Genomic DNA, 15,030 nt, shown 5'->3' with positions numbered 1-15,030 from the left:
GTAGTCTGTCTCTCATAGCTTCCCTAGCACTACTAGGACGCTAGACAGAAGGCACAGCTTCTGAGGGGGGAAGACTCACCACCTCTGTCTTCTAGCAGGCCAGATGTTAACGGTCTATGGAAGTATGAAAGATACTTTCAAGGGCTTGTAGTCATTCATTATTTTTCCTTTAAGGGACTGAAGCATTGAGAATCCTGGCAGACCAAGGTCCCTGAAGAACTTGGCTTTGAGTAATGAGAACTCTGGAAAAGGCCCGAGGCCCAGCTTGGGGATGTTATGTATACCAGCACGAGGATGTAGGGCCAAATGCTCAGTCTGAACGCCCCTGAGACAAGATGAATTCCAGCTTGGACACTTGAGGGGTGAGTGTGGATGGAACTGGAAGTCGAGGTCCTGGGCTCAAATCCCAACTCCACCCTTAACAACCTCTGTGGTGACAAGTCACTTCTCTCGTTTTCTCCTCTGCAGAGTAAGGATAATGAATACTCACCTCTTCTGGCCCTTCATAAGGAATGCAGTTTGCAAAATGTTAAAGAGGGAGCTCCCGACAGCCTCAGAGTGGGGAAAGTCCCAGTACCAATGCAGGTAAATACAAACCACCAACTCATCAGTAATTTAACTGCCTGGGGCACTTAAGAGCTTAAGCGATTGGCTCCTGTGAGTCAGAGACAAACTGAACCCAGGTCATCCCAAATCCTAGGCCAGCTGGCCCACTTTTCTTGTTTTATCAATATGGCATCTTCAGAAGATGCTGGCCCAGGTGTACTACAAGTGCTGGGGGCTCGGGGCAAAGCCGACTGCCTCTCAGGCTTTGGGGAAAAGTGAAGGGTGAGACCTGCCCATTTCCTCACTTCCTAGTACTGGCGAAGCCCCTGCTCTTGGTATAGCCTTTGTCCTTCCTCACCAACACAGCTGGGCCCAGCTTTGGCAATCCGAGATGCTTTGGGGCCCTGGAGGGGGGCCTAGGCAACAGTGGCAGGAAGCAGGTGGATCGGGGCCAGAGCTATTCCGAGTCACGACCCATCCCCCATGCCTGGGGTTGACCCACCGGCAAAAACAAGCCTAAAGCAAGCTCCCTAATGGGGAGGGAGCTGCCATCCTTCCAGTCCCAGGGGCAGCTGGGAAGGAGCACCCCCACCCCCCCAGCTCATCACCCTGGTAACGCCCTGAGAAAGCCTGAACTGAAATATTTGTGGCTCAGTAACATCCTCAGACTCACTCATGCGGCAAAGGAAAGGGGAGGGGAGCTCCTCTCTTATCCCTAATGGTTAAAGGGGTTTATTAATGAATAGAGAGGGGGGCTCCCAAGCTGTGGTTTCCAAATTAGTTTAGTCGCCTCATGTTCCAGGGGATCCAGGAACAGGACTTCTCAGTCTTGGGGGATGCCCAGAACAGGCAGACCTCACCGGCAGACCAAATCCTCCGAGAAAGAGCTTGAGATTGTGACTAGGAAGGGTTATTTATTGTCACAATTAATTCTCTTCATCTATAACCTGCAGCTCCTAAGACTTTCAATGCCTCTCTTACAGGGCTGTACTGAAAAGTACTTTGTAATTCTTGAAGCTACAGAAGTGGGAGTTCTCACAGGATTTAAGATGGGAATGTCAAATGTAAATTGCCTGAAGGGAAAGGCCGTTATGTTTTTGTCTGCATTTCCAAGACCTAGCTCCAAGACTGGCACACAGCAGGTGCTTTATAAATGCTTGGTGACCGACTGAATGAAAAGACCTTTTCTAAGTCTCAATTTCTTCATTTGAAAAGTTAGTATTCGAACTATTCACCTCGTAGGGTCCTCTCTAGGAAAACTCTGTACAAACACTTTTGTAAGGTTGCTATGATTTGTGAATGATCTGTGCCCAACACTTCTTTCCATGGAGCACTAACATGCCATCCCAGAATGAAGTACTAACAGGTAGGTAGGTCCCTGGCCCTCAGGGCTGCTTTCAGGTGAAGGATAACCACCTTCCCAAACCTATCATGGAAATATGGAGCCTACCCACATCAACCACCTCCCCTCCACTCCCAGAGACCAAGCTGTAACCAGATCCCTCCAAAACCAAATTCGCTCCTGCTAAGGGAGCTGGCACAGGCCTTAGCCTCTTCTAGTAAAGGTGCTTTACCCAGCAGAAAATGGAGAGGTGGAGGCTAGGAGTAAAAGGCTCAGCCAGTCTCCACGGCTGGCCCTAGGAGCAGGGTTGAGAGGTGCCATGTTAGAATGTCCAGTGACACACAGGAATGAGTCACTGACCAAACTATTAAGTCCGTGGCCGGGGGAGAAAGCAGTCGTACAAGCCCCCATAAGGTTCTTGGGCTGAAGGGTCCCTTAGAGATCATGACACTTTCATTTTACCTAGGAGGCCCAGAAGTCGTGATTTGCCCACTTTGAGAACTAAGATTCAAACCCAAGTCTTCTAACTTCCCAAATGTAACACAGTGTTCCCAAACTCTAATCATCTCATCGGGCACTTCTTCCAGGGGATGCAAGGGGCTCCCTTACTCAGGTACAAGGATGCCTCCTCCACGAATTCAGTCTGCCTCGATTCCTTCAGTGAAGGCAATCACTGTGTCCGATTTCTAAAATTGTCTAATTTGAAGTCATACCTTTTCTTTTTTGGCTAGGCAATGGGGTTAAGTGACTTGCCCAGGGTCACACAGCTAGTAAGTATCAAGTGTCCGAAGCCGGATTTGAACTCAGATTCTCCTGACTCCAGGGCCGGTGCTGTATCCACTGAGCCACCCTAGCTGCCCCTAAATTTTACCTTTTCTATGGCATTTATTCCTATTTATCATACTAGGAACTTCTGAGGACAGGGACTGTGTCTTTGAATCCCTCTCCCCAATAGACAGCACAGGCTGGCCCCTAGTGGTTAACTTCCATTTTTATAGTTTATAGTGCTTCTACCACTACATCATGTTGCTTCCTATTAAAATCAACTTCCCAAGTGCAGTGGAAAGAGGGCTGAATTAGGGGTCTGGGGCCTAGGCTTCTAAGCCCTGCCATGTTACTCACTAGGGCAGGTCCTGAACCTCTCTGGGATTATAGGATCATAGATTTACCTTAGGGCATCTGGTCCCAACCTCTCCATTCATGAGGAAATCAGAGCTATTATGTGACTTACCTAAGGTCATACAAAGAGAAGGTAATAAAATGGGAGTTATTTTTTAATCATCTGACAAATGAGGATAAAGGTGAGCAATAGAGTAGATCATCCTCCCTCCTCCCAGGCACCATCCAGCTTTCCATCCCAATCTTTAGACCTCCAGATGACTGGGCTCCCCTGCAGCTGACCCTACACAGCCAGCCTTCTTCCGAACCCCACTCAACAAATGAGGCTACTCTGGCTGCCCTATGTCTCTCCTGTCCTTTGGGCAGGCTCCTGCTGACACAATTATACGCCACTGCCAAAAGGATCAGCCCTCCTGGGACAAGAAAAGTGGATGGGAAAACCCAAAAGGCTCACGGCAGAATGGTAGAGTGGGAAAAGGGTGAGATTTGGAAACATAACACCTGGGTTCAAATTGATCCTCTTTGTACTTATTTGTGGGGCGCTGGGCAAGTCAAAGTGGGTTTCAGTTTCCCTATCTGTAAAATGAGAGGACTGAACTAGCTCTCTGAAGTCAAAGGATTATGGATCTGGACCTTGAAAGGACTTGGAAGTCACCTAGTCCAAAGCCTCATTTTACAGATTAGGAAGCTGAGGCTCAAGGGAAGTGACTCGCCCAAGGCCACAAGGTTAGTAGTTTCTAAATCGCTCCCAACTCTAAATCTTATCATTTAAGCCAAGCACACCTGGCTTAAAGCCCCCTCCTCCGAAGCCCCCTTGACAGTGGCTAGAGGCTGGATGAGCATGGAGAAGAGACACATGGCAGGACCAGCATGGTTTATTCATATCTGCAAGCCTCAGAGGCAGCACTGATTACACTGGGTTGGCATGTACCCCACCCCTGCTGGGATAGCTCATTAACTCTACCCCTGGCAGCTCTCTGGGGGGAAACGCTCCCATGAAACGGGTCCTCAACATTGTCTGGCCCAAGCCCTAACGACTCCAGGGGTGGTCTGACCCGACGTCTAGAAGGGGATGCAGGATGGGAGGGGATCCACGATCAGGCATCTCAGGTGGCTCCCCTCTCCTCAGTCCATCTCAGCTGGGCCTGGCGGGTGAGAGGGAAGAATGCTGTCCATCTGGCCATGCAGCAGCACCTCGAGTTCCTCCACTCCCCAAGAAGTGACTCTGCTCTCTGCCAACACACAAGACAAGAAATCAATAAGAACATCTGTCTCCCCCATGTCAGCTCAGAAGGAAACAGAAGTCCAGTGCAGGACTTCCCAAATCCCAGGGCCTGGGAGACCATAAAGTAATTGGCTCTCCTACTTAAATTATATTTGATGCCAACAAACGGTCCCATTTTCTGTACCCCTCTTACACCGTGCTCTCTTCACAGCAACCCTACGGAATATAAATATCACCATCCCCACTTTACAGATGAAGAAACTGAGCTGAATCAAAAGGACTTAACCCAGGGGGTGTCAAAGGGTCCGGGTCCCCTGGCTCAAAGCGCAGCATTCTCTTCCCTCCCTTCCACGTCCTCTCTGATCCAGGGACGCCAGGCATCTTCATTGTTTCGCCACGTCAGCCCTTCGCAGTCCTCAGTGTAGGGCCTTCCCTCTGATGCCATATACAGCTGCATACATCTTGTTTGACCATGGCTGCTGACATGAGGTCTCCCCCATTAATCAGACTGAACTCTCTGAGGACAGAGACTCCTTTGGTCTTTCTTGTCGAACTCCAGTATTTGGTTTGGCACACAGTAGGCACTTACTACCTTACTGTTTACTTGAGCACCCGATGCAGACTACTGATTAAAAAGAGGTCTTTGTATCCTGAAGTATCTCCATCTATTCGAGTAGCTCTGGAGACCCAGTTGGGGGAATGGGGGGGGGTCCCTTCTGACTTCACAGACTCTACGGCTACTTTAACCACCCTTGGGGGGGTGGTGGCAACATAGGCAGGATGCCTCCCCCTCCTTCGTTATGTATGCTCAGAGTTTCCAGGGCCTTCAGACCTCACCTTGTACCATCGGGAGGCCATGGGAAGAGGAGACAACAGCTGCCACAGACCTGATCTGATAGCTGACGTGCAGGGGCCAAGTCTTGCTTCCCAATGCCTTATTTTCTGTCATCTGCTAGAGGAAGCTTAAACTCTCTCGTGGGTCTGCGATGCTTCCTGGGCCCCGGCTCGCCCTCCACAAGAAGCTTTGCCTGATTCATCCACTTTAAGTGCTGTCTTCCTCAACCATTCTTGCACTTCTGAGAATGTTTTCATCTCCCAGAGAATGAAAGCCCCTAAGGAGATGATTTCAGTCTGTCTTGGCACCCCTAGTATCTCGTACCTTATCTTGCATTGTTTAATAAATGATTAGTGAATGGAATGCTTGTTGAGAGCTGAAGTACCGTCCAAATCTGAGAACATTTTAATTCAAGATAATGACAAGCAGGTGCACATCCTAGAGTGCGATAAAACCACACTGTACATAGTGGGGTGGTAGAAACTGGATAGGGTGGGAAGGGGCACTCAGCTTGAAGAATACATGGGTACAGCCAGGACTGTCTCCTGTATCTGAAGGGATATTACACAGAAGAAAACAAGACTTACTCTTTTTGACCCCTGTGTATACAGTTAGGAGTAACAGTTGTAAACATTTTAGCTTAGTAAGACAATTAGCACTGACCAACCATGAAACAGGCTACCCTGCTAGGTAATGAGTGCCTCATCATGGGACATGCTTAACCAGGGACCATCTGTTAAGAATATAATAGAGGGGGATTGATTTCTGACTGGAGAATGAGACTGGGCTACTTCAAAGGAGATCTCTAAAACCCTTTTGATTTTTGACACTGCAGGGTTTTCTGGGCCATCAGACTGTGAGCACGAGTGGGGAGTGGGAGAAGCTGGTGGCCTAGTCAGTCACTCTCCACACCCAGCAAGAACAAAACAAACAAAAACAAGTCTTAAAAATCAAAGGCCAGACATTTCTTTCTGCAAACAGGAAGATGGAGGATGACATGCTCTGCCAACAGATCGTCAGTGAGCGCCTGAAACTACAGTCTACCACAGGCAGGTGGTACAGAGCAGACACAGACCTTCCGATTATCTATCGAGCCTTGAAAGGAGGCTCACTTAGCGGGAAGTTTAATGAGACCCAGTAGGGCCCAATTAATACCTGAACTTTGCAGCCAAAGTCTCCCCTTCTCGGTCTACATAATGCCAACACGCCCAGAACAATGTGAAATGCTTCAAGCCCAGAGTCACTATTTCTGGCATTATCTTCTCCTCAGGCTCCACACACCCCTTCCCCCCATTACTCTCTTTCTCAAGCAAGAGACCTCTAGTGTCCACAAAGCTATGACGGCTGAGGATGGCCTGAGACAGCTGAAAGCCTATAGCTGCTTTTTAACAGAAGCAAAACCAAACTAACTTTTCTAAATCTGAGAAAGAAAATTCCCCAGTGACAAGATGGACACTGGGACACTCCAGAGAAGAACAAGGCAAAAGTATGCATGAAGTCTAGCTCAAGTCAGCTTAGAATCAGATTTTGTGAGGAGAAACCAGGCCCTGGGGCAAAGAAAACATGTTTCTAGGGCAGTCTCCCTCCTTGGGAGGGTCCTCCTTTGGTGTTTTACACTAATACATACATTTAATGTTTTAGGGACACTAACCAAATGAATGACACCCTCAAACTGCAGATCTGAGCATGGGAAGCTGCCTCCTGACAAAGGAGAGTGGATATTTCAGCCCAACATTCAAACATAACTACTCGGGAGAAAAAAAGGATTGTGTTCAATTAACCACCGCCCTGACTGGATAGCAGGAGAAGGAAAAAATTGGCCTTTTTAATGAAAGCAGGATCTGGCATCAGTATATTTACCTAATTCATTCTCTTCTGGGATGTCTGTGCTTTAACTGAAGCCACTTGGCTTGGAAAGCCTTAAGCCCTTTCAGCCTGGTTCTGGAAGAACTGGTAACAGAGAGCATGGAGAGCAGCAATAAAAAACCCCAATCTGACCCACTTGTCAGCTGCTGAAGACAAGCTGCTTCGTGTGAGTGCGAGGCCTTTAAATATTCATTACCTTCCCAGCAGCCTGACACACAGGCTGTTAATTTGGCAAGGAGTGGGGGGGAAGAAGGGAGTAGCAACACAGGCAAGAGAAAAGAGGGGTCAAGAGTTTGTAGGCAGACATTTCCCACTGACTGTCTGAGACTGCCTTTGGAGAAAAGGCCAAGCTTGTCATCATTCCATGGAAAACAAGAGGCAAGGCCTTTTAATGGGACAGACGACTGTATGTGGACCACAGATGGGAGTTTGCCTAAATTCTAAGGATGCCTTAGGCTGAGAGAAGGCAGTACAGGGTAGACTCAAAGGTTTTGTGCTCTTCCAAATAGAGGAAGAAATCTCCCAATATCTTCACACTAGAAATACATAGGAAGTCTCACCCTTGGCCAAAAGGGGGTGTAGCGTGGGGATGGAAAATCTGAAATGTTTGAAGTACAATCGGGGGCAGCATGGCTAAACAAGTTACTGTAAAAAAAAAAATTTTGTTGTTAGATTACAAGCTGAATCAATCAATCAGCATTTTATTAAACATCTAATTGTACCAGGCAAGGGGAGGGAGGGGTGAGATAATACCTAAACTAATATTATAAATAATAACAAGAGCTGTTTTATGCAGAATAAGGTTGCCAAGTCCTCATTTTTACAGGAAGGGCTTTGTACAGAAGCCGCCTCTTCAGCTGCATCTTAAGGGAGGGGAGGAACTACAAGATGGAGGTCAGGAAACAATGCCCAGATGAGAGTGCTGTGAGGGAAGAACACAAAATGTGAGAGGGGATGTAACATCCATAGAGAGCCGTGACCTGGGTGCACAGGACCTTAACTAAACAGATGAAGTTTATGGTTTATCCTAGAGACCATGAGAAGCCACCAAGGTGGACTAGGCCAGTCACACAGTCAGATCAGTGTGCAGGATGGACTAGAGGCAGAGGGATGAAAGGAGACCAACTGGCTAGGAGGGGGTTGAACTAGAGTGTGAGCTTTGTGAGTGAAGAGAAAGGGCTGGATTGGAGAGATGCTGCAGAGACAGAAATGACAAGAGCTGGTACCTGCCTGGATATGTGAGGCAAGGGAGAATGCGGAGCAAGGCATAATGCTAAGATTACTAACTAGGGACACTGGAAGGAGAGTGGTGCCTTTGACAGAAACCAGCAAATAGAGAACAGGGAAGATCTGAGAAAAAGCCAAGTTCAGTTTTAGGGAAGATAAGCCAGTGAGAGAGAGCAAAGCAGCAATCAGACAAGTAGGAGAAATAGAAGAAAGGAATGTCACACACACCTGGAGACAGAAACAGCACCCAGAAGGCAGTGGTGGGGTCAGCAATGCCAAATGCAGGTTAAAATGAACTGAGGAAAGACTGTTGGTCACTTTGGGGAGAGTAGTTGCAGCTGTGTGATGAGGTGAATGAATTAAAAGGGCAAAAACAAAGCCATGGCAAAGGAGCCCAAGAATCTAAGAGCGACATTAATAGGAAGGAGTCAGCATTCCTGCTGTCCTCTGAGTACCTGAAGTGCCAAGTTCTGGCCATTACATTCATGAAGGACAAACGAGAAAATCCATCAGGGCAACCACAAGAGGGAACCAGAAAAGCCACTCCAAGAGAAGTGGCTGAAAGCAGGTGCTTTGTTTAGCCTGGAGGAAGAGAACATTTTGGGGGAGGCCATGACATAATCCTCAGGTAATCTGGTCATGTGGACAAGGGCTGTTCTCTGTGGGTTCTAAAGGACAGGCAGAAGCAATGAATTACCATTAGAGAGAGGGACTTTGGTGGGACAGGAAGAAAAACTTCTTAACAACCAGAAGGATTCAAAGACGCTAGAGAGGGCTACCTGGAGACTGGCAAGGGCCTTATCTTCCAACAGAGATGAGGTGACCAAGTGTCAGAGCTGTCATAAGAAGGTCCAGGAGTGTCGAGACCAAGTCAGGGCAAAAGCCAAAGAACAGAACCTGTTGTATCACGAAGACAAATATTACATGTAACCGTCCAAGGATCGTCCTCAACTCCCTGTTATTTAATCTCCTCCCATACCTAGCCCAGTAATCTGAAACCCAAGTTTATTGATTTGGTTGTGAACGATGGGAATCCTACTCAAGATTGGAACTGGCCTAGGTTCAGAGCTTCTTAAACTTTTTCCACTCACAACCCCTTCAGTGCTTTTTAAAAGTGACCCATTTGGGGTCACAACTCCCAGTTTAAAAAGCACTGACCTAGATGATCTCAGAGGTTTCTTCCAACTAGAAGATTCTGAGGCTGGAAGGGAAGTTCTGAATTAACAGCTCTCTGGTAATGAAGTCCTATGCTATCTCTAGCTCAGGAAACCCCAGCCCCAGCGCCCAATATCTGCAGGAGTGCCTCCTGCCACCCCACACAGCCAGGGTTCTTTTGGGCTGGGGTCCCTTCAGCTTAGTGTTAAAGGCTCTAAACAGAACTTTATATATACAAGCGATAGTGATTGAGTCAACTAGAAAACAAATATTTATGAAACTCAGGTGAGAGACTCCTATCCCATTCCAATAGTAAACTCCATGCTAGAGTTTGGGGGCTACCAGGTACCAGTTCCAGCCCTCCTGGTTGTTTCCCTGCTTTCTGTTAGGTACTTCAAGTGTAAGATTTTGGGGAAATTGATAAGTGTAGGGAATAAAAAGGAAATGGGGACCCAGGGGGAAGAACACATTCTAACTACATGGTAGACACCATAATTTAAAGGAAAGATGACAGGATCTGGGGTTGCATCCTGGGCCCTATTAGTTACTGGGTAAACTTAGGAATTCCCTGCCCTTTTCTCAGCCTCAGATCCTGAACTGCAAAAATTAGAAGGTTGGACTAGATTCCTTCCAGCTCTTACCAACTAACAAGACCAGTGATCAACTATGCTCCCCACCTCCTACCAGGGAGGTGATGGACTCCAAATGCATAAAAAGGTACTTATTTCTGGACACAGCTAATGTGGGAGTTTGTTTTGTTTGACTAAGGGTTTTTTCTTTTTCAAGGTGGGGAAAGAAAATGCATGTGAATTAAAAACAAAACTAAAACAATCTGAACAAAATCTTAAGTCTATATAAAATGAGGTGGGAATGTTTATGTGGCTTCCTGTTTCCTATGAAGACTTGGGATTTGGAAATGCCAATTTCCAACTGGAAATACAGAGTTCCAGAGCAGGCAGGGAGATAACAGTTCAGAACTCTTGAGCTGATGGAACTGTGAACTTCAATAACAATAGCTAGTATTTACATAGCACTTTACCTGTTACATTTGATCCTCACAAAACCCTGTGAGGGAGATGATGGCAGAGGAAGGTTAGGTGACTTGTCCAGGGTCATACAGCTCATGTCTGAGGCTAGATTTAAACTCTGATTTTCCTTACTCGAAGTCTCACTCTCTATCTAGTATGCCACTAGCTAGCTGACTTGCTTTGTATAGAGCAGAAATACACACAGGCATACCCTCTCTTTTTACCATAGTTTATGAATCCCTCTAACAACGAGAGTTGGGATGGAGGAGCTGGATGTTATGAACATGGGAGTACTTGGAAAACTACACTCAGTGTGGAAAGCCTGAATGCTCGTGGGCCACACCAGAGTACTCTAGCCATGACTGAAATCAGCACTGAGATCAGGAACACCACAATCTCTTTTCCATATTACAGGCTACTACTGCAGCTCCCCATAACAGCCAAAAGAGCAGCTCTGATCTTGTGGAAAGAACACTAGACTTCAAATCAAAACCTGAATTCTGTCTCAGCTCGACTCCTTAGCGTCTATAAAATGAAGAACCCTAACACTAGCAGGACCTACTCTCCCTCCTGATTTTGAGGAGAGGTACAGTTAGCTGGGTTCTAGAGCCCACATGGGTGTTGGCTACAGGCAGGAAAATGTGAAGGACAGCACTCCTTCCTCCCTCCCTCCCAGAAGTGTTCTACACCTCAGCCGCGCTGCTAGAGGGTTGTAGTGTGCCACAGTGGAGACCTTCCAAAGTCACCCTGAAATCAGGGAAAACAAATAGGTCTGTGCCCCTTCCCCCACCCAGGCTGTTTACAATCTCACCTCTAAGACCTTCTGCTCATAGGCCACAGGCAGTCTGGCCAGTCGGTAAGGGTTTCACTCCCCAAGCCCCAGTTCCTGGTGACATCAAAGTAACCAGCCAATGAGGAGCTCCCAGGTAACAGCTGTCTGGGTATACATGGGCTGAGATGTGAAAGCTGGCATTCAGATTTCCTGAGTGACAGCTGGCTCACAAACAGCCAGAGAGAGGCACAAGGTTATTCATGGCAGGCTTAAAGCTCTGAGTATTTGAACATAAACACATCATGCTGCGGTGGAATGAAGCACTGGGTTTGAAGGCAAAGCCTTGTGAGGCGGGAGACACAACTTAGTAATTCCCAGGGTCAAAAGTGGAACTAGGATAGGAATTGGAAGGGCCAGAAGTTAAAACTGGAGCAGGGAAGGGCCCTGTTCAGTGCTCTTTTACACAGTCAAAATCAGTTCCCAGGGATTCATTTGTCTCTGTGGAGAGGCCTCTCTCAAATATACATAAACTCAGACCTAATCTGTTTTTTTTCCCCTTTCTTTCTGGTCAATTGGGGTTAATGACTTGCCCAAGGTCACACAGCTAGTAAGTGCCAAGTGTCTGAGGCCGGATTTGAACTCAGATCCTCCGGACTCCAAGGCCGGAGCTCTAATCACCGTACCACCTACCTGCCCTCCCAATCTCTTCTGAACCCCAATCCTGAAATGACCATCTGCACACTGGTATTTCCGCCTAGGTATCCTGAGGGCATTTCCAATATGTCCTAAACAGAATTTATTACCTTTTCTCCTGAAACCCCGAGTTCCTTCAAAACTCTAAAGGCATCACTATCCTCAAGTCACATGAGTTCAGACTTTAGAGGTCATCATGTCATTTACTGTGTCTCACTCCTTACATTCAACCAGGTTGCCAAGTCCTGCCAGTTCTATCTCCACAACATCCCTTGGCTGGTCCACTCCCCTCTAGCCCTGCCCGTGATCTTCCTGTTGTATCACTGCTGGTACAAGACCTACCCTACAGCCATGTCGTCCTAATCCCGACAAGGCTTCCCCCTAGCCCTCTTCAGGCCCCAAGCCAGTTATCACATCACTCCCTTTGACCTTAACCCCACTGGCCTACCACTCTGAAGGGCACTTGAGCCCAACCCCCTCTTCACTTCAGCTGCTTGGAAGCTGTTAAGCTCCCCCAGAGGATCAGCTTAGGTGTCCCTTCCGCTCTGGGAAGCTTGGCTGGTCTACCTGGCCATCAGCACTCTTCCTCATTTATCTTTGGCTTACTGGCCTGTTTACCCGTTGATGCCCTGAACAAACTAAGAGACTTGAGTACAGGGACTGTCTCTCATTTGTGACTAGCAGCGGTGGATTAAGGGAAGGCGAAAGATCCTATTCAAAACAGGCAGTATTCTAGAGGTCAGCCAGCTCCAGAATTGACCCTGGGAGCCTCTAAGAGCAGCAGCCACCTCCCCCACCTGGTCCAGGGGTGGGGTGTCTGTCCTTAGGAAGGATGAGTGACTTGAGCCTCACAGCCCCTGAGGATCCTGGGGACACACCTGGAGCTCTGCAACTGAGCTAGAGAACGGCGGTTCTAGCAGTCTGCCAGAGCTCTGGCCAAAGTGTCTGCCCGCTGGATTTAGCCTGAAGACCAATTCTGCAATATGTTAAGTCGTAAAACGTTCTATGAGGCAATTCCCTTCCGTAGGCCTATTTCCTTACCTATAAGATGGAAAACAGATCAGATAATCTTAATCTTCTAAGGTTTCTCCTCATTCTGTAGCTTCCTGGATTCAAAACGTCTAACTCATCTCCAGGCTGGATCTTGCTCCTAAACGTTGCCCCATAAACAAAGATGGACTTCAACCGAAATTCAGCCCTGAATCTTAAAAGAATCCAAAACGGGGCTTTCCCAGAACTCTGGGGTCACTCATCAAGTACATGGTAGACATGGAGATAGCCCCAAGCCAGGCCTTTCTCCAAACTTCCCCAAGGCTTTGCAGAAGACGGCACACCTTAGTTTACCCAACTCTGGCTCTGACGCAAGCCCGCTAATACCTCTAAGGTACAAGAAAGGGGGCCCAACGTGCTTATTTAAGTGCCAAAGGCTAGTCGGCAAAATCCAAGGAAGAGCCGTGCTGTAGCCTCCGAGGCAGAGGGGAACCATCTGGTTTCTTCCCAGTGTCCTAAAGATAACAGCACGAGCCTACTCCTGGTGAAGTGTCCTGGCGGTTTTTGCCGCCTGGACTTTCTCCTGGGAATTCCACCACTTCTCTGGCTAACTCATCTCAAGACCAGTACTCCTGAAAATAAAATAAGGGTAAGATAACAAGGCCTAGCACCTAGCAGGTGCTTAACAATGCTTGTTGATTGATTCCAGTTGGCTTTTGAGGCCTTGGGTTTACAAGACACTTTCTGAACAAGTCTGTGAAGCAGGTGTTGTAACCAATGCACGCACCCTTAATACAGGAGGAAACCGAGGTAACTCGCCCAGGGTCATATCGCCCGACGTCTATGTCTGCTGTCTCCATGACATCAGGGCACAAGGGCTCTAACCTCAGTTCAACTCAAGAAGCACTAAAATGCAAGGTATCAACTGTTTTAGGCATTGGAGATCCCCAAAACAGACAGAAGCAGTCCCTGACCCTTACGTCTTAGGGGATGGTACGGTAGGCATGTAGGGTGTTTACAATATCTAATACGTAAGCAGATAAAAAAGAATAATTTGAAAACTATGAGAGGCTATGTGGCACAGTAGAAAGGGCACTGGGTTCAAATCTAGGCTCTGCTCACTACCTGTGTTAAGTCTGGACAAGACAAAAGGCTTCCAGTTTCCTGACCTATGACCTCTGAGAGCCACTCCAGATCTAGAAGGGACACAAGTAGAAGGATCAGCAAAGAATCCCTGTAGCAAGTAAACCTTGGTAAAAAAGCAGGAGATTGAGTCTAAGAGGCAGATCTGAGGAAGGCAGGCAACCTAGGCACAGAGTATATCCTTTGCAAAGGCACAAAAAGCCCGAGAAGGGGAGTCAAGCGAGCAAGTCTGGAAAGGTTAAACGAGTCAGGCTCTACAGGGCTTTAAACGTTACTCAGGGAGAGTGTGCTTTAACCTAGAGGCACTAGGGAGCCACTGAAGATTCTTGGGGAGGGGAGTGACACACTGTCCTTTAGGAAAATTATCTCGGGCAGCTGCATGGGCACTCTGCCATAGTGTACCATCCAACCCATGGGCTACCTTTCTTCCCTGACACCCTGAGCACTTCCCACAGAAGACTCTATATCCAAACAAACAGACCATTCCTATTTTGGACTTTTCTTATATTCTTCCCCTCAGTGGAGCTAAAACTTCTTCTTGCCATCCTTCCAGATTAAGAAACTATCTCCTCATCTACTCTTACTCACCAATTATAAGGGCATTCACCAGAACAAAGGTGAATCAAATGGATCCTGATAGGCAGAAAGAGGGTGGCACTGATGCCCACTCACATCAAAAGTAAATTTGGGCAGAAGCTGACATACAGATCCCACTGTAAAAGGCTAGTCCTCAGACACACGCCTGCCACTCCCCCCCCGCCCCATTTTACATTTTGGACATAGGACCGCTTTCCCCAAAAGAAATTTAAGCTGACCTACCCCATTTGGGCATCCAAGTAGCCATTTATTCTACTCCAGTAAATTCCACAACAGTTTTCAAACACCTGAAAATGGAGAAGACAGAGATTAGTTCTTTTTACAGGGAGCCTGAGAGACTCAAAAACAAGAGAGAAAGATCCTGCATGCAGTTTACACATTACAGGAGAGAAACATGCAATTTAAGACTGAATTTTAAGTAACATTTCACTGTGAATATAAATACTGGGATCTCTAGGGGAGATTGGGGGCTGGGGGGCCATCATCCTTTTA

At 47.4% G+C, this 15,030-nt stretch overlaps 2 long non-coding RNA genes across 2 annotated transcripts; one reads left to right on the top strand and one right to left on the bottom strand.

Annotated features, from left to right (window-relative positions):
* On the top strand, positions 1 to 5,430 carry LOC110206279 (uncharacterized). Its single transcript, XR_002323863.2, has 4 exons — positions 1 to 362; positions 469 to 585; positions 1,530 to 1,760; positions 4,444 to 5,430. It is a non-coding gene; the product is annotated as an uncharacterized LOC110206279 (long non-coding RNA).
* LOC144454180 (uncharacterized) lies at positions 3,867 to 14,752 on the bottom strand. Its single transcript, XR_013482482.1, has 3 exons — positions 11,155 to 14,752; positions 8,940 to 9,057; positions 3,867 to 7,578 (listed from the first exon to the last, which is right to left on the bottom strand). It is a non-coding gene; the product is annotated as an uncharacterized LOC144454180 (long non-coding RNA).
* Between the last annotated feature and the right edge of the window lie 278 nt (positions 14,753 to 15,030).

The sequence above is a fragment of the Phascolarctos cinereus genome, unplaced genomic scaffold (genome assembly GCF_003287225.1).
Source record: "Phascolarctos cinereus isolate Bilbo 61053 unplaced genomic scaffold, phaCin_HiC Scaffold_726;HRSCAF=1367, whole genome shotgun sequence".
In the NCBI taxonomy this organism is placed as follows: Eukaryota; Metazoa; Chordata; class Mammalia; order Diprotodontia; family Phascolarctidae; genus Phascolarctos; species Phascolarctos cinereus.
This window is presented reverse-complemented; position numbering and strand designations above follow the sequence as displayed.